Source organism: Rattus norvegicus, chromosome 7, assembly GCF_036323735.1.
Source record: "Rattus norvegicus strain BN/NHsdMcwi chromosome 7, GRCr8, whole genome shotgun sequence".
NCBI lineage: Eukaryota > Metazoa > Chordata > Mammalia > Rodentia > Muridae > Rattus > Rattus norvegicus.
This window is the reverse complement of record NC_086025.1, coordinates 80,865,151-80,884,616: the sequence shown is the minus strand read 5'-3', so window position 1 is coordinate 80,884,616 and position 19,466 is coordinate 80,865,151. Positions and strand designations below refer to the sequence as shown.

General features: G+C 34.5%; 1 protein-coding gene across 7 annotated transcripts in view; it reads left to right on the top strand.

Annotated features, from left to right (window-relative positions):
- Csmd3 (CUB and Sushi multiple domains 3) overlaps positions 1 to 19,466 on the top strand; it is a 1,319,129-nt gene that overhangs the window by 1,071,853 nt on the left and 227,810 nt on the right. The window lies entirely within an intron of this gene.

The following is a 19,466-nucleotide window of genomic DNA, read 5'->3' as shown; positions in this document are numbered from 1 at the left end:
GGAAAAACTTCACATCCCTTGGCCATTATTTTTAATTGCATATAATTGTTTCTCTTTATTGTTGCTTAATACATTATTCAGTGGATAGGACGAAAAATTCTTCAAAATATTTAAAGTAGTAGATTTTCAAAATAAATTCAGTTGCTATAATCATAAAAGCAAGTAAATAGTAATTATTAAAATTAAATTGAATGTATAAATTCTAATATCCTCTCACCTACATTGGAATGAGCAGTAAGTGTTATTTGTTTATTCTGGTGCCATGGTAAGTAATTGTACATGTCTGGCTTTAATGAACCAAATATCTCTGTTAATTCAAACATTTATCTGTTAATTATATGATAACATGAACAGGCCAGACAATTTTAGGAATATAGAGTGATATGAATGTGTAGATCATTAGTTGAGTCATCTACCCTGAAATAAATGCAACTGTGCTATTTAAACAAGTTAATAGATTGTCCATGCAGTTATAATATGGTATTCACATATGCGTATGCACTTACTTACCTGAAGTGGTCTTGGTAAGAGGCAAAACTGATTTTGGAATCATCATTAAAACCCAACAGAATTTGCTTCCCTCTCAGTAGTTCACATTTATGGTAAAGACATGTTTACTAGATAAAATGGTCATATTCTTATTAAGATTTCAAAGGTCTAATCACAAAAATTACTAATATGGGTAATCTAGTTTTATTTTTGTCAACACTTATTTTTTTCAATATGCTTTAACTGAAACAGAATCCATGATTTTCCCACCTCCCATTTCTCTTTCTAGATTCTCTAAGTTTCTTTCATGTCCAGTTGTCATCCTCTTTTTCTTTGATTATTATTGTTATATACATATGTATATGGACAAATATAAAAATATAGCCTACAGAGTCTATGCAAAAATACATTATTGCATATATATGCAATCATATTACATGTCTCTGTGTGTGTTTGTGTATGTGTGTGTGTGTGCGTGTGTGTGTGCATGTGTGTGTGTGTGTGTGTGTGTATCTGTGTGTGTGTTCAATCTGCACTAGGCTTCCAGTAAGAGGGATAAATAAATAAAAATAAATATTCCTTTTCCCCTTCCCTTTCTTCTTCCAACACCTCCTATGTAACCCCTTGCTCTCCCTCTCAAATTAATGGCTTCCCTTTCTTTAATTGTTGTTTCACATATACATTATACCTAAATACCAAAATAAACCTGTTCAGTATACTTAATGTTGCTTTTATTTTGTACACACACACACACACACACAAACACACACACACACACACATTTAATTTTTCATATAACTCATTTGTTCTTTCCAAGGATACTTACTATTTCATGAATCTGTGTGATGGTATATTGTATATATTTTAAATAAGCCTCAGTAGCAGTGAGTTGAAAGGTCTTATTGAAAAATAAAATATGTTTCTTGAAATTCCCTGTATGGATTTATGTTAGATGGTTTGCACACATGAGGACTGTGGATTTTGCTAGGATTTAGAAATTTAATGGAGGAGGTCAAAGGCTCATTTCCACTGTACTCAGGAAACTTGCAGGCTTTCTAGAAGCATGCTCTGGCAGATTGATAACCTACAGATCACCAATCCCAGCTGGACACAATCTCAGCCACTGGTCCTGTGGCAGAAATGTGACCAACTGAGCAAATTCCCTGGGGACAATTAGTATCTCACCAAGAAAATAAACTCTCCCAAGCATTGCTAAAAATAACTATGATAATAAATTTCTTCATAGCAAACAAAATAAAATGCTATTAAAATCCAAATTAAAGTGTATTTTTGAAAAGATTATTCATATTCACAAATAATCATTAATTTAATAATATTTAAAAACCATCTAATTCATCAAACAATGTGAAGAATGTATTGACATTGAAAATAAAGTTAACTTTGTATTTGATGATTTTTAAATTATCAAGAGTAATGTTCCTATAATTGTTTCAAACACACAGATGTCCTATTTTAGTTTATAGCAATTCCAGAAAACAATTAAGTATGTTTGAAAATGTCTTTAACTCTCTAATGTGTACCTTTTGTTTTTTCTCTAGTTCTTTACATTAGTATGAATAAACTAGTAAAGATAGAAATATTCTATTTCTACTCACATTTTTCATTACATTTATTTCTTGTGTGAGATGTCTATGGCATGCCTGTTGAGGTCAGAGTACAAGTTGTGAAAGTTTGTTCTTCCCATGTCGTGTCCAGCAATAAAAAAATCAGGTGGTCTCTTAGGGCTTCTATTGCTTCAACAAAACACCATGATCAAAAAATAAGTTGTGAAGAAAAGTGCTTATTTGCCTTATATTTCCATATTGCTATTTCTTGTTGAAGAAAATTAGAACAGGACAGGAGCTGATGAAGAAGCAATGGAAGGGGGTTGGGGATTTAGCTCAGTGGTAGAGCGCTTGACTAGCAAGTGCAAGGTCCTGGGTTCGGTCCCCAGCTCCGAAAAAAAAAAAGAAGAAGCAATGGAAGGATGCTGCTTACTGCCTTGCTGCACATGGTTTGCTCAGCCTGATTTCTTATAGAACCCCGGACCACCGGCTCAGGAGTGACACTACCCACAATTGGTTGGGCCATCTACCATTAATCACTAATTCAGAAAATGCTTTAGAGCAGGATCTCATGTAGGCATTTTCTCAACGGCAGCTCCGACTTCTCTGATAACTCTGGCTTGTGTCAACTTGACACAAAAAAACCTGCTAGTACAGGTTGTCAGGCCTAACGGCTAGCACCTTTTCTTACTTGCCATTGCACTGACCTGAGATTCCCATTTTTATCCAACTAAAATTAAAGAAATTTCATATGTAATGAAATGGTTTCCATATAATGAGTTGTAGCAAGTTAATGTATTTATTCACTAGTCATGCAAAAATTTATCCAACTAATCAGTAATTCCGAATGTTTACCTGATTCATATTCATTTTATCCTTTATAAGTATTACAATGATGAACCTATTCCTATGTAAGTTTAAATAGTTTGTAGATGCCATTCTCAGAATAGAATAAAGCTCTTAATAAAAGTTCTGAGTTATGTTTTAGAAAAGCTTAACAGATTTCAAACCCCAGAGAATAGGTAAGAACAATGCCCCAGTTTTTAGACAATTGCCTCAGTTTCTGAAACAAAACTTATACGAGTTAGGTAGAAGCTTATGAATAGCTAGTTACAAATTAAAAAGCAGGCCTTATAATAAAACTGTCTAGGAAAAAGAAAAGCATTCGAGTTTCATTGGATGCTTCTACCCGGGTTGACATCTGAAGTTCTGATCATTGCTTTGTATTTTCAAAACCAATGTATGTACATGTCCCTCATGACTCAAAGTCTCCAACTATACAATGTCATAAATCAGGGGCTGTGATTAATTCACCTGGGCAAATACATGTGTTGAGTAGGCCAAAATACTAACCTTGTCAAGCTATTGCATAGACTTTCTGATAGAGAAAAAAGGTTTTATCAAACTTCTGAAAATGAATCTTTACTACAGAAACTTTATCCAATTCACTGATAGTTTTATATTTTATAATTTAAACAGCCTAGAACATATTTTTGTGATTTTGAATTCTTAAATTCTCGACATGAAATGATTAATCTGTTATTTGCCATACATCAATCTCAGCCTTGCATTTTCTCATGCCACCTTGATTGGTTGAGAACCAGTTTTTATGACTATGGTTTATATTAATATCAATTTTGGGTTAATAGTTTAAATCTTCATATTATAACCAGTAGAATCATAGAGACATGTTGCAGTGTTTTTGTTTTTTGGTTTGTTTCTACAGTGCTTTACAGGTGTTGCCATCACTGCCTCAACCAGTTCACTCTTTTAAAGCCATTTCTTATCCTTTCCCAGCCTCAGATGACTTATCTGTAAACCTATGGTAATAATCTTATATAGTTATTTACACAATTGGCCATCAACACAACTACATAAGACCAAGAATACTTAAATGCTTCAGACTCGTTAAAGCAGCTCATATTCTCATGCTAATTATGTTTCTCCAAAACTTGTTTGCACTAGTGTCCCCTCGTAAGACACTGAGGGACTCTGCCCACAGTGGGTTCTGATTGGTAAATAAAGAATCCAACAGGCAACAGCTGGGAGAGGCAGACAAAGGAAGGACTTTTAGGATTCCCAGGCTAGGGAAAGAGAGGAGGGAAAAGAAGGAAACCTACCATGCTAGGAGAAAGAAGGAGAAGGAGAGGAGAGCTGCCATGCCTGAGGAGAATGGAGGACAGGGAGCCAAAGCTGGCATCTGAAGGAGCAGGTAGACTGCATCCCAGCTGACCAGCACTCTGGGTCCAGAGCAGCCAAAATATAATATAGGATTTCATAAGTAAAAACTCGGGATTATCGGTGGGAAGTAGATTAACCAACCATTGGTGGAAAGTGGATTAACCATATGTAAGTTAGGAAGTGGCCCAGCCATTGAGCTGATTAAGCCATATCAAAATATAAAGTCTGTGCATGTGTCTTTTATTCAGGAACACAGAACATTGGGGCAGGAATTATAGAACACACTGCCAGATTATATTTAATTATTTTCTAATTATACAATTAATTCTAATTATTTTATATAATAAAATTAACATTTATTCTGTTCTACACATTTCACAGTATCAACTCCAACAACTAATAATGTTTCTTGTGGTTTTAGAAGCAAATTCTATGTAATATAAAAATGTGGGAATGACATTGTTTCATAACTCTCTGAATGCTGAAATTCCTAATATATGTACCAGATTTGTTTTTGCTTCTTAAAGGTGTTTGTTTTTAAATATAGAAATAATTAAAAATTTCATGTAACTGTAACACTGTAGTAGTTATCTATCAAAAATATGTAAAAATAAAAATATCACTTGTAAATGATTAATTCAATGTAAATGAACGATTCTTTTAAATTTATAAAGCCATATAACACCAACAAGAAAAGATAGGAAATATTGGTTTCCTCTTCAATAGTAATAATATATTGTTTACACAGGTTGGTACTCATGTTTTAATGAGTTAGATTGAATGATTAAGTCATTAGTTAAAAGTAAATTTTGGATACAGACTTTTATAAATTTACTATGACATACAAAACCATTAACTTATTTGTTAACAAATTAAACATTTTGAAGGAATTTTTCATCTATGTTAAGAGATAAATTCTATGATACATATGTAAGTGAGAAAAAGTGCTCTGCACATTTGAAAGATGACTTCTCAAAAGTGAGAGAAACTGGGAAGATGAAACTTCTTCAAACAGGCTCAAAGACGTATACAGTACATATCTCATAGTAGTATAATGAGAACAAAAGAAAAGTGCAACAGCAAAGCAAAGTATGTTTGTAATAGAAACTTCAGGTCACTCAAAAATCAGTTCCCCCAAAAAGTTAGCAAAGTTAGTGAAATTTTCAGAAGGTAAACTATATAGGGAATAATTAAAAGGTAATTCCTCAGGGAAAGTATTGTGTCAAGAACGAGCTTCATGGAAAACGTTGCAAGGAGGCAGATCTGGCATATTACATGAAAGGAGGCTCTAAAGATTGTTTTTGCCAAGAAGTGGGTTTTGTCACTATACTGCAAATTATCTGTCACTCGCAACATCAATTGAAAATTGGACACCTGGAAGACACACAGGAGAAAATGATGCATCTAGAAATTCGGCTCAGTGTCCTGATTCTGTTTGTCTACAGTGCTATATTGCAGAGGATACTGTCCTGTTGTTGGTAAACATTTGATTCTTCAAATTTCTTGTCATTTTTAATTTGTGTTAATTTCATACTTTTTCTGGCTTCTTTCTCTGCCTTTTCCCTGAGGCATCTTGATGTCACCTTGCAACATCTCTGTGGTTATACTCATCATGTGATTTTTACCTTCTGATAAAAAGGCAAATACCCAGAACACAAATTGATAAGTGTTGAAAAGTTAATCTTTATATGAATAGTTGGTAAAGGGAGGTCCTATCACGCAGTAGTTTTTTCACATTTTTTAAGTACTTTGAACTCTAACATGTGGCCTTAGTAATGAGTGATGCTTATTTGGCTGTACTCATCCATGTTAAACTTTGTATTAATTTGGCTTCATGTTATGCTTTAGTTAATTTTAACCTACCTAGTAATAGTTACAAAAGGTATGTCCAAAGTCATTCTGTACACTTCCAATTTGAATAATAGTCTCTTAAATAGATGGAAATTACTTTTTGTAGGAGAAAGACCTTCATTCATAAGCTTTTTTGTTTGCACATAAGGATTAAATTTGTAAGACATATTATATGAGAACTGTGCCAAAATAGCTAAGTCAATTATGCAGAAAATAAAACAAAAGTTTAGAGAGGTGGCTGAGTAAGAGAATGTACTGTGATGGCAGACAACTTGAGTTTAGTTCCTAGGACCCATGTTAGAAAGCTCACAATTGTTTTCAAGGAATCTAATTCCTCTGTTCTTCATGGGCACCTACATTAATGAGCACATGCCAAATAGTGGCATATACCTACAAAATAAACAGCAAAGAAAAATAATAAATAGTCTCTTTTACTTGACTATCAAAACTCCATATACTTCTTACAATTATGTCATCACAGTAAAGCCAAACTCCTAAGTCTAGAAATCAAGAATGAGTTAAAAATGTACTATCAGCTACACTGGTTTGATTTGTTGTGTGTCAGTAACGATGATGACCACAAAATATGTTAGACATTGTTTGTCACATCAGGCCCATGTGTCATTTATAAAATAAGATAAGCCATAAATTCAAAAGTATTGACACTGAGTCATTGCTGAATAATTATCATTATATGATTTTGTTCCTTTTTTAAGCTAAAATGTCTAAAATAGAGAATAAATTTCACAGATCTTAATCTAACATTTTGAGAAGCTCAACAAGATCTTTACCTTATTAATTTTTTTTAGTGCTACTTAAAGAAAATATAATAGAAGAAGGGGGAGGGAGGATAGGATAGGGGCTTTCTGAAGAGGAAACAAGGAAGGGGATATAATATTTGAAATGTAAATAAAGAAAATATCCAATAAAAGAACAGAAAAAATAAATTATACTACCTAACAAAAACAAAAAATAGAGTAGAGTAGTCAATATAAATTATCTCAAAATTATTTTAACATTACTGTGCTTTTGAAATCAATTGTCTTTTTAAATATGATTATGATAAATGTTCCAGGAAGAGATTGATGACAAAAATCTCTGAAAAGAAAACAATACTTTTTCTACAATTGAAGAAGCAGCAGCAAACAAGTGGTAAAATCATAATCTGTGTGACAAAAGTTATCAAACTAAAGCTAAGCCTAGTGCCTGTCTCCATGCAGGAAAACAAGGATTCATAATCTGATTTATAGAAAGCCAAGCTTGGCAGGTTGAGACAGGAGGATTACAAGTTAAAGGCCTGACAGAGCAATTCAGCAAGATCTTGTGTCAAAGTAAAAGTTTTAGAAAAGACAAAGAAACCCGTTTGTAGTTGTTTTCATGGTGTTTTGCTAGCTGATTTATACATGCAGTATCGTCTATTTGATTCGTGGCAGCTTCAAATATTAAAACGTGCGACCATGTTTTAAGTCTTGTCATGATTATATTATTGATGCTTTGGAAAAATAATTAAAGTTGGTGGAATAGAGCATTTTATTGATGGACATTTAAGAAAGGAACATGGGATAATCATAGAACACCAGTGTAGCCTAATAGATTAGGAATGAATGCTTTTATCTATATACCAAAGCTCATTCTCTATGTGTTTTGGGGAAAACTTTACTAAGATCTATATTCTCTGTTGATTCAAAAATAAATATAGAAACCATACATTTCTGAGTTTTCTAAAATCTCTTTGGAAGAAAAACTATAGGTTACTTCTTTCTAATACCATCTAATGTTTAAATTTCTTGTTACCAGAAAGTTAAATTGGTTGTCCATAAACTTTGAGTCTGATTGTTCAAGTGTAGTTTGAAGACTGCATCTTGTAAGATAGGAAATAAAGTACCTGTCATTAGCATGCAAAATCTACACTTAGCTTCAGAGAATGTTTTTAATGAATGATTGTCTCTGGGTAAGGCCAGCACCCTTTAGGAGCCAGTCCTTATGGGTCCTCACAAAAAAGTGACCAATGGAATCTTGGCAGAAAGTATTCTCTGGATCCCATTTTCTTAACACTTGTAAATGTTTTCTTTTAAAATTGAGCTAATCTAATATATCCTGCTTGTTTTTGAGAATTTTACATTGTTGGACAGAATATGCTGTTCATAGGAAATGGTTTCACATTACTTAAATGTAAGAGATGTGTGCAAATTCAAGCATCATGGTGCTGACATTGTAGAACAGTATGTGCATAGAAGTGGAAATTTCTATTCTACCCTACACTCTCCTTGCTTCTCTGAAAGTACCCCAATAGACCATATATGTTTAGGCTATTATTGTTAAGAAAATTGTTCCAGTTCCCAAAATGGAATTTTTTTTTACAATTAATATTACACTGTATGTTTCAAAGTCCCTAAAAGGGTAGAATTTTATTTCTATTTGTGATCCACAAATACAAAATGTGGCTATAATCACTACATGTGAGAACCATGTGAAGAAAAGATCTTTATATAATTTTGTAAATTTAGCAGAGTATAAGTGTTAACAACCAATAATAGAATCTATTCTTAGTTACTCTTACTGTTAATTTAGTTGATACTGTGGGAAGAATTTAGACTATTTATTAATGAACTCATTAGCAATATGATACGAGTGTTGCAAAGTCTCACATTCTTTGCATATTGCCTGGCTGCAGGTCTCTGTATTTGTTCCCATCTACTGCACGTGGAAGTTCTCTGATGATGCCTGAGGAGGGCACTGATCTGTGAGAACAGCAGGATGTGAAAAGGAGTCATTTAATGGTGATTTTCCCTTAGGAGAACAGTAGTATTTGGTTTTATCCTGGGTCCCTGGACTGCCTTGTCTAGATCCTTTGTCACCCAGAGCAGTAACAGGCTTTGGTTCCCCATCATTTTCTAGACCTTAAGTCTTTGTTGCACAATCACACTAGCATGTCTCCCAGGCAGTAGAGCATGCAGTTTGAGGAGTTTGTAAATGGATTGTTGTTTATGGTTTTCCTTTGATGGTGCACAGGAATACTGTGGGGTAAGTGTTATCTTCAGTAATAGGGCATGTGTGTCAGTTTGAGGAGAGAAATCAATTTGACAATACCCTGGGTTGCTAAGTGTTCTTCTTAGGACCCTTGTGACCTCACCACTTCCCTCCCATCAGGATTCAGAGGAACCTGTGGAAGAGGCAGAAGTGTGTAAGAGTAAGAGGGGATGGAAGGCAACACGAAAACAAGGCCTTCTAACATACAACATGGTATAAACTTGCCTTAACTCAGAAAGATTGAGGCAACATGAACAGAGCTACGTGGGTCTGTAAAATATGGGGTCTTAGAGTGAAGAGGGAAACCAGACATAACTATTATTTGAAGCTATCTCTTTTTTTTTTCCGGAGCTGTGGACCAAACCCAGGGCCTTGCGCTTGCTAGGCAAGCGCTCTACCTCTGAGCCAAATCCCCAACCCCTTGAAGCTATCTCTATAGACAATTATTTGCAAAAGAAAATTTTGATTTTTTTCCAAGGGAGTCTCACTTAAGGCTGGGCTGCAGAAAACAAATTCAACATTTGAATCCAAAGTTCCATCATTGGAAGTCCCTTGTCTCATAATTCCATGTCAGAGCTTCTTTTATAAACTAAATTCCAACTCAGTAGTATTGAGCAGTATTGATATATGTAAGTATAGTATGAAAAAAAACAGCTATTTATGATCACCTTAATTTAATTTTGTTTATAATCAATTGAGATTCCTTTTCATCTATTAGATATTTTTATAAAGACTTTTAAAATGAAATTCTTACCCTATTTTAGTTTTTAAAGTAATTTTAAATAACTATTTTAATGTTGCACTCCTTGCCTTCAAGTCTCAAAGAAACTCTAAGAATGTAGTCAAAGAATTATTTTTAGTGAAAATATTATAATTATAGGTGAAACAGCCTTTTGAAGGTCAGGTCATTTAAAAACATGGGAGAAACTAACTTAATTACTTAAGCAGAAGACTTGATAATGAAGTTAAAAAGTATCTGCTTAATGGCACCATATAAAAAGTGATTCATTGAAAGACAGAACTAGACTCTTATATGGGGAGAGATATAGATCTACTGGGGACCGAACTGCGAAGACTTCTCTTGAGGAGCAGTGGTGGCAGGCAGAGAGAATTCTTAAATGGTGGGAAAGCAAGCAGAGTTTATATGACATTCAGCAGGGTTTCAATCTGAGCTCATTCAGGGTACAAAAGAACTAGTTGTCCTTACCAGAGGTAGTTGACCTTTGGAGGAAGGTTAAGGGTAGTTCCTGGAAACAGAAATCACTTTAAAAGATCTGCCCTTCTAGTAAGCCTTTAGGCTTATTTATACAGTTTCAAACCTACTGTTTACCTAGTCTAAGTTCGTTTGTTTAGAGCAATGTCAATTTCACTGCCCTTTGGGGGAAGAAGGGCTTTGGATCTGAAAGCCATGAAGACTACAAAAGGTCAGGATTTTGTTAGAAGCTAGATTTTGAATTCAGAACTTAAACTCTGTCTCTAAGATTTCTACCACCTGATCATATTTTCACCACAGATACCTTCCTTTTAAAATAGTAATAACTGGCCTCAGGCTCCTAGAGTTAAATAAGTTAACTTTCAATTGCATTCATTTTTATTCTGGTCTTTTTTTTTACTGTAAATGGTATAATAACTTTCAATGGGAAAGCAATGGAAATTTTATAAACAAGAAGTCTATCAGAGTAAAGGCTCTGTTCTTACCCTGGTGATGTCATGAGACTGCTGGAGATGTAGGTCGCAGTTAAGAGTCATTAGTGAAGAAGTTCAAAACTCTGCTTTTTAAAAAATTAGCCACATGTGTGCAGAGGAGAAGCCAGAAATCTGCACAGTTTAAAAGAAACTAACTCTGCAAGCCATAGATTAGATAACAAATAATTTAGGTTAAAAACAGCTAACACCATCATTTAAGGAGTTGACAACTAGCAAACTGTCTTTGTCATTTATGTACCCATCCACAGTCAGAAAGTTCATGGCTCCTTTTGCTCCAACTAACACTACAATAGTTTTCAATTGGATGAGAATTATTGTAAACATTATAAGATATGTATTGGAATTCTATGTATAAAGGACACTAAAATCAAACCAAATAAACAAATGTGTTTTGTTTTGAAAGAACATTTTTTATCGAACTTATCTGAATCACAACTGTACAGATAAAGAAACTCGCTTCAGAGACAAAAACATAATGGTTTTACAAGTTCCATGGTTTGTTGGTATTTTGTTCTTGAATCTGGACACACTTTTGTTAGCTGTTAAAGGGTATATCCAGAACCCTCCATAATGTCAAAAAGGTGACCTCTAAGCACATTCAATTCACAAATAAACTCTTCCTGGGAATAAATGCATACTAGAGAATTATTTTACCTTTTATGAGACTTTAAAAGCCAATGAAACACAACAGATTGTTGGAAATGAGAAATTGACAGAAATACTTGAAACACACTGGAAATAAATAAGCCTACTAATGCTTTGATTGCTTTCAATTGTTAGTTTTGTGTAACAACTATTTCTTCCGAGTTGCTATGTTGATATATCTCTTAATATTATTTTTATTCAGTTACTAAATTGTACACAAACTCAGGGAATTTCATTAGAGCATGGGAACAATGTGGCTTGATCAGTCTCTAGCTGTGTTTGAATATAAGCACTGTACACATGGGATAAAGACAAGCGATCGATTATGAGGGTTCCCCACTGACCACCCAGAGATGATTTCTCACATTCACCCAAGTGTCATTTCCTACAGTGTGGGTATTCAACACCATTGATTTTACTGATATGTTAGCTTTCTTCTCAGTAATGTCTTCAAGATGCCAGAACAAAAAAGAAAAAGAAAAAAATAAAAAAGGAAGAATAGTCCATGAGTAAAGGTGTTGGAGCGGGAGAAATGACCCTGCAGTTAAGAGAACATACCTTCTTTGAGGAGGGCATTTCACCTCCTCTGGCATCTGTAGACCCAGCATGTGAGCGCACATATGTAAACAAATATACACACCTTTTAAACATAAAATTTTTTAAAAGTGTAGAAAAGAAATATGACCATGAAAACACAAAAAAATGTCATCAAGTCCACAGAAACTTTCCGTGTCAGGAAAACTCAACAAATTCTATAAAATCAAATATATAGCACTTTAGATGAGAAAGGTTTTATTAGAGTCAAAAACGAGATGTAGAATGTAAACTGTATGGCTATGGATTTATACATGGTTAAATGATACCATCTAAAAGAGCTTTTTCCAATGTAGTCAGTGATATAATCAATGCTTTGTCTCAGTTCTCTTTCTGAATGAGAAACAAGTATTTTTTTGATTTTAGTAGGCACTGAAAATAATGAATCTCCTTTATTATTTTCTTTGTTATGTTTTAGTAGTTATATTATAATTATTTGCATATTTGCCTGGCTTTTCATTAGAATTACTTCTCAAGATAAAGTTCAGTGGATGAAGATATAGCTCAGTGACAAAGAATATTTGCTTCTTTTCCAGAGGACCTGTGTGCAGTTCCCAGCACCCACATTTGACAATTCACAGATGCCTGTACAACCCGTTCCAGCATATCTGACTCATTTGGGGGCATCTTTATGAATCATATACACATGGAACACATTCAGGAAACATGCACTCTCATACATAGAAAAATGAAACTATGTAATAAAATTATCATAAGCAATTTTTATTTTAAGTTTCATCCATCCAATTAATGGGGAACTTCTGTGGTGGTTTGAATCAGAATGGCTCCTAAAAGACTTCTGTGTTTGAAGAGTGAGTGGCACTATTAGGAGGTATGGCCTTGTTGGGGTAGGTGTGGCCTTGTTGGGGTAGGTGTGGCACTGTTGGGGTAGGTATGACCTTGTTGGAAGAAGTGTGTCACTATGGGCGCAGGCTTTGAGGTCTCATATGCTCTAGCTAGGCCTACTGTGGCATTCACTTCTGTTATCTTTAGATCCAGATATAGAATTCTCAGTTCTCCAGCATATCCATGTTTATATGTTCTCCATGCTTTCTGCCATGATGATAATGGACTAGATCTCTGAAACTGTAAGCCAGCTCCAATGAAATATTTCCTTTATAAGGGTTGTCATGATTATGGTGTCTCTGCCCAGCAACAGAAAAACTAAGGCAAATACATTTAAAAAATGCAGGTTTCCTAGATTTTTTTTTCAGTTGTATAACTCAGACACATTGATTATAATCCCCAGAAAATTGAGATATATTAATATATTTTCATTTGTACTACATTTGACAAGTGCTACAATAAAATGGAAGTCATGTGAAGTTATAGATCTTTTATCTTAGTATTCACGTTATTGCCACATTTAAATTTAATCAGGTTAAGTTGTTCATCTCAGTTCATAACATAGTAACATCCCTTGTGTTACTTCTCACCTCCAAAGAAACTAAAAATCTTTGCAGGGTGTCTGAGCACTGCTCTAGACAGCCTAGTCACCAATTAACAGTGACAACATGATGAAAAAACAGGAGGTATGCACATTGTTTTCAGTGTATAGTCTATCAAGCGTGGTTTTGAAATGCGAGTAATAAATCATTTTTAAGGCATCTAGCGGTATCCAAGTTAAAAAATGTTTCTCATCTATCGTTTTGTCTTAGTAAGCACTCTACCAACTTCTGTGAAAAATGATTGCTTAACAAAATCATTTAAGGTTGTTGCATCACATACACATGGTTCATTACTTTGCAAAGCCTGGCTCTAACTTCCCTGACCTTAGAAATGAATTACTGCTAAGTAAGTATACAGGTTTTTCAAACTAACTTTTATGTCCTTAAGAGTCAAGTGTTTCAGTCTGGACACATGGCATAAAGAGATTACTATACCAGTTTTCTATTAGCTATTTCTTTGATCTTGTCTAGTTACTTAATTCTAATTATTTATCCCATGTGATTCTCAGCATTGTTCATATGCTGTCTAAGAGGTATGCAATGGTGCTCTTGTGACTATTTTAAATATATTCTCTATTTTAGTTGAATATAAATACCTTTTCCATTCATATATATATATATAATTTTCTCTGAATAAGTTTTATGGTTATTTCACAAAACATCACTGTGAAGCAAACTATCATCAATGAGTCTAGTTTTATATAAAAATCTAGGTTGATTGTTAACTCTGATGTCTTAAAAAATAAAGACAATGTGTATTTTTGTTTTTTCTGCAAGCATGCGGCCAAGATGTGCTGTGACTTAAAGATCGATCCTGGTGAACTAAAAGAAGTTTGTCTGACAACATTTTCATGCCAAAACATTTTCAAAGCCAAGAATATTAGCTCATAACCATATCCTAGCAAATTAAGAGATTGAGTTAAAGAGAGCTCCATGCTACTATGGGCTATAGTGGGAGTATGAAACCCTGTCTCAAATGAACAACAACAAAAACAAGCAAACAAAAACAAAAACAAACAAACAAAAGCCAAGTATAAGGACTGATCAAGTTCATGCCTGGGAGTGATTTATTTTATAAAATAAATAAATTTTAGTGTGTGTGTGTGTGTGTGTGTGTGTGTGTGTGTGTGTGTGTAGAAAGAAAATCTTTCCTTCAAAGAAATAGTCCTGAAGAAATGTATGAGACGGAGGATCTTATTACTTAGAAAATGAATCTATGTACCCAGGAGAAAAAACTCTTATCTCTCTGTTTCTGTTTCTCTCTCTCCCTCTCCCTCCTCCCTCTCCCTCTTTCCCCCTCTATCTCTTACACAAACACACACACACACACACACACACACACACACACACACACAAACACACACTTCTTTTGTTGCTACTTCTCTCTCCCTGCTGACATCTTTACTATCTTATTTTGGAGAAAAGCAAAGACTATACACAAAACAGTATACCCTGTGCTATAACCTAATATAGATTGATACTAAAGATTGTATTAAAAATTTAAGAAAAAGAATGAGGGGTAGCTGTTTCAAAGAGACTAAAAGCAGGATGTTTCAAACATGTGTAGTTGCAGTGAAATAAAGAAGATAATGATAAGTTAAAACAGTAAACCAAAAAATTAGATTTATTGCATCCAACCAAGTTCGTATTAAATCCTAACTTGATTACATGTATTATATCAAAATATATAATAAAAAGCATACATAAGACGTTAATTCAAAGATTTAAATTAGTACCAAATTTTATATATCAATGGAATGAAGTAGGCTTATTTCATTGGCCAAAGTTCTTTTGGTTCATATTGGATTTGCAATTCAAAATCAGACTTAACTGCTAATTCTGTTGTAATATTGCCTTAAACAACTGCTTGAGAGTTTTGGAAAGTGAGTGTGCTTGTTTGGGTTCTTGTTGCCTCACCCTTTAGGCATCAAAGAGAATGTTAGAGCTAGTCTTGGTTAAATTTCAAGACTCTATCTCAACAAAAGCGAAGAAAGAAAAAAAGAAAGGAAGGAAGGAAGGAAGGAAGGAAGGAACATAGAAAGAAGGGAAGGAATAGGATAGAATAATGGAGGAAGTGAGGAGTTAAGGAGAGAGGGGAAGCACGCATCTGCATACACTGATGAAACTTTGACAGTAAATTCAATTCAACGATAAATACATGAACACACACACACACACACACACACACACACACACACACACAGAAGAAAGAAAGAAAAAAAAACCAAAGTGAGAGATAATTCATCCATAATGGTAAATAGAATCACCATCAAAGATCTTTTCCTTTTCATTTTAAGTCACTAAATTCAAAAGTGTATAATAATTCATTTGGTTCATCTACCATCATCTGTCAAATAAAAAAGCATGGTGATTATTCAGTCTAGCTTTTCTAAAGTGGCAGAGAGACATAAATATGGCTTTAGACACTACTCACAGATGGCAAAACACATTAAATCATTGCTCCCTTTTTCCTTGCTGATGCAAGTAATTTCTACCCCTGTGATGTAGCCGTCTGCAATGCTAAGTTACTTTCTGTTTTTGAAATTTGGGTTTAGTCTCTAAGTTAATATATAAATAAGTAACAAGAGTACTGTTCTCACACATTCTTAAATCCACTATCAGTTTTTACTTTTGGACTAAGAATTTCAGTGGAATCATAGCTACTGTTTGTTTCCTGTAGTGTATGTCAAATTGGGATGAGATCAACCTTCATAGTTTTGATATAGTCAAAATGAAAACCCATCCGTATTAAGGGTTTATCTTTATATAGAAATTAATAATGAAATTTTCTCTTGATATAATTATAAACATTTGAAAAGATATAGATTAAGAAATATTTGGGGAACAAAATATATACCTACAAATGTAGAACAGCTGCCTATTTATTCCCAAGGCCTTACACTTCGGAAAGCGGGGAGAGGGAGAGGAAGAGGGAGAGGGAAAGATAAGGAGAGAAGGAGGAAGAAGAGGAGGAGGAAAGAGGAGAGAGGAGGAAAGGGAGGTGGGGTCAAATAATATTTTCTCAATTTCTTCTTTAATTAATTAATTGATTAATTTATTTATTTAGTAAAATTAACCTAGTTTTGTTCTATTCTGTCATTGGACTCTGTCCTAGTCAGCGTTCTATTGCTTTGAACAGACACTGTGAATACAGCAACTCTTACAAAAGAAAGATTTCATTGGGACTTGTTTTTCATCTCAGAGGTTTAGACTATTTTCATCATTGCGAGGGGTATGGTGGCATAAGTGCAGATATGGTACAGGAAAAGTAGTTAGGAATTCTACATACAGATCTGCAGGCAACAGGAAATGAGAAAGGGACAGAGCCTGGTTTGGGCTTTTGAAACCTCCAACAACTCCCTCATCTTCCCACCCCCATCCCCAGTGACATATTCCTCCAATGGAGTCATACGTCCTAATCCTTTAAAGTAGCACAATGACTAAACATCGAAATATATGAACCTACTGAGGGCATTCATATTTAAATCACCAAACTTCTTCTTCTGGCCCCCAGAGGCTCGTAGACATATCATAATGCAAAAATGTGCTCAGTCAAACCTAGAGTCCTAAGAGTTATCACAGTATCTATACTACTTAAAAGTTCAAAGTCCTTTCTGAAACTCATGCCATTTCTTAACTGCAACCATTATAAAGTCAATATCAAAAGAATATCATGTACTTCCAACAAAAAGCAGCACAGAATATATATGACCATTACAAAAGAAAGGAAATGGAGCATAGAAAGAAATACTAAACCAAATCAAGTTCAAAACTTGCAGAGCAAATGCCAAATTCTGGGTCTCCATGTTTAAGTCGAAACACTTTTTAACTCTTCAACTTCTCTTAGCATTGGCTGTTGACTTCAGCCATCTACTTTCCCTTGGGCTGGTTCCACATCCTCACAGCAGCTCTCTCTGACAAGTATCTCTTAACTGTGGCATGACCAACACCTTGGCATCTTCATCAAAATTCAGGACTCACCCTCACAGCTTCATACAATGGCCTCTCTGAGTCTCTGTGCAAGTATACCTGACACCTGCCTAGCCTCGATGACTTTTCATATCTGGTGAGAGAGATTCTACAACCCCTCTTGTATCCTTGACTCTAAAGCCAAAACTACATAATCAAAGCTGTGAAGTTCTGCTTGTTGGAGCTAGAACATGACTCCCTTTTTTAATTGCTTCTGGATCAGCTTACAATTATTAATGGCTGCCATCATTACTTAAGCTTTCTTTTAATTCCCTTTCACAGGAAGCTTGGCTGAGTAGATTCTCGCCCTGAGGACACCATTCCCTTTATTACATATTAGGCTTTTAAACATTTTATCTCCTTGAGGACTGGACAGAGTTCCATTACATTTTCTGCTCAATCTGGACATTTTGCATTTTTCTCTTGTTTGGCATGTTCCTTTTCATTGTAGATCTCATGAAGATCTACAATCAAGTTAGTAATAGGACATTAGAGTAATATTTTTATGCATGGTATAAAAATTGTCTCTGATTATACAAATGCTGATTTCTAAACCAGCAGCAATCTGATTACAGGCTGGAATTTGATATTGTTAAGCATCATTTGTTCAGTGTTTTGATAACATCTTTCTTCCCACCTTCTGATTTGTTTATTAAAAATCTGATGACCTATACTGAAGGCAGGAACTAGAAGGTGGGACGTCCTCTGAAGGATAGGAATTATGGGAAAAAGTGAAGTAAGGGAGGATTTGTCAGGGAGACTTGGAGAAGGGGGCAATAAAGAAAAAGTTAAGGTAACTAAAAAGCCATCTGGTAGAACTTAAAATATGATAAATGGATCAATAAGGTATGAGCTTCTTGGGAACAAAGCTAGGTATAAGGTTTCATAATATGAGTATGAGTATGTGTATATGTATGTGTATGTGTATGTGTATGTGTATGTGTATGTGTATGTGTATGTGTATGTGTGTATGTGTCCCTGTCATAATTCAGGATCTGGAGATCCCAAAGAAGGCCCTGTTAAATGGGCTGTTTTGAAATATCGTCTGCCAATGACATTAATTCTAAACTTTAGTTTAGACTTATGCAGATTTGGGGCATCAGGCAAGGGCAGAATGCAGATATATTCTTTGTCAAAATATTACAGTCTCTAGGCAACTTACTAATATTCTTCCCCTCTGAAATCCTTGAGCTGAGATCCACAGTTTAAGACACCTTCAGCATTGTTGTCCCTGCATCTACTACAATGTCTCATTAAGACTTGCTTAAAGTGTCTAACTGCTTTTCTAATGTAAATGTTCAGTATTTCTACAATAAACAGCAGGAAAAGGCATACTATAGTAACATCCCACTCATTCCTGGTTCAAATTTTTGTTATAGTCAATATTCTATTACTGTGATAAGGCTACATGGCAACAACTCTTGTAAAGTAACAACAATGACAACTAAAGCAACTAAAACAAAACAAAACAAAATAACAGAAAGAATCCTAAGACAACAACAAAAACCATTTGTATTGGGGGTTTTCATCATGGCAAGGAGCATGGTGGCACACAGGAGATATGGTGCTGTAGAAGTAGCTCAGAGTTCTATATCTAGATCTGCAGGAAGCAGAGCCATGTTTGAGCTTTTCACTCCTCAAAGTCTACCAGCTGTGCCACATCATCTCCAACGAGACCACACGTGCAATCCTCAAACAGTGCCATTTCCTGATTATTAAGCTTTATATCTATGAGCATGTGCGAGCAATTATTTTTTATTATTATTTTATTATTGATATTTTATTATTATTATTATTATTATTACTATTATTTACATTCCATCAACAATTAGCACTGAGCAGAAATATTTCTAAGATACATTAGAAAAAATAAATTCAAGTTTGAAATTGGGCTTAATTAAGAAAAGGGTCATGCTAGTACATATTATCTTTTGTATTTTCTGGTCCATTTACAAAGGTGATCACTATTCAGGACACAGGATTCACG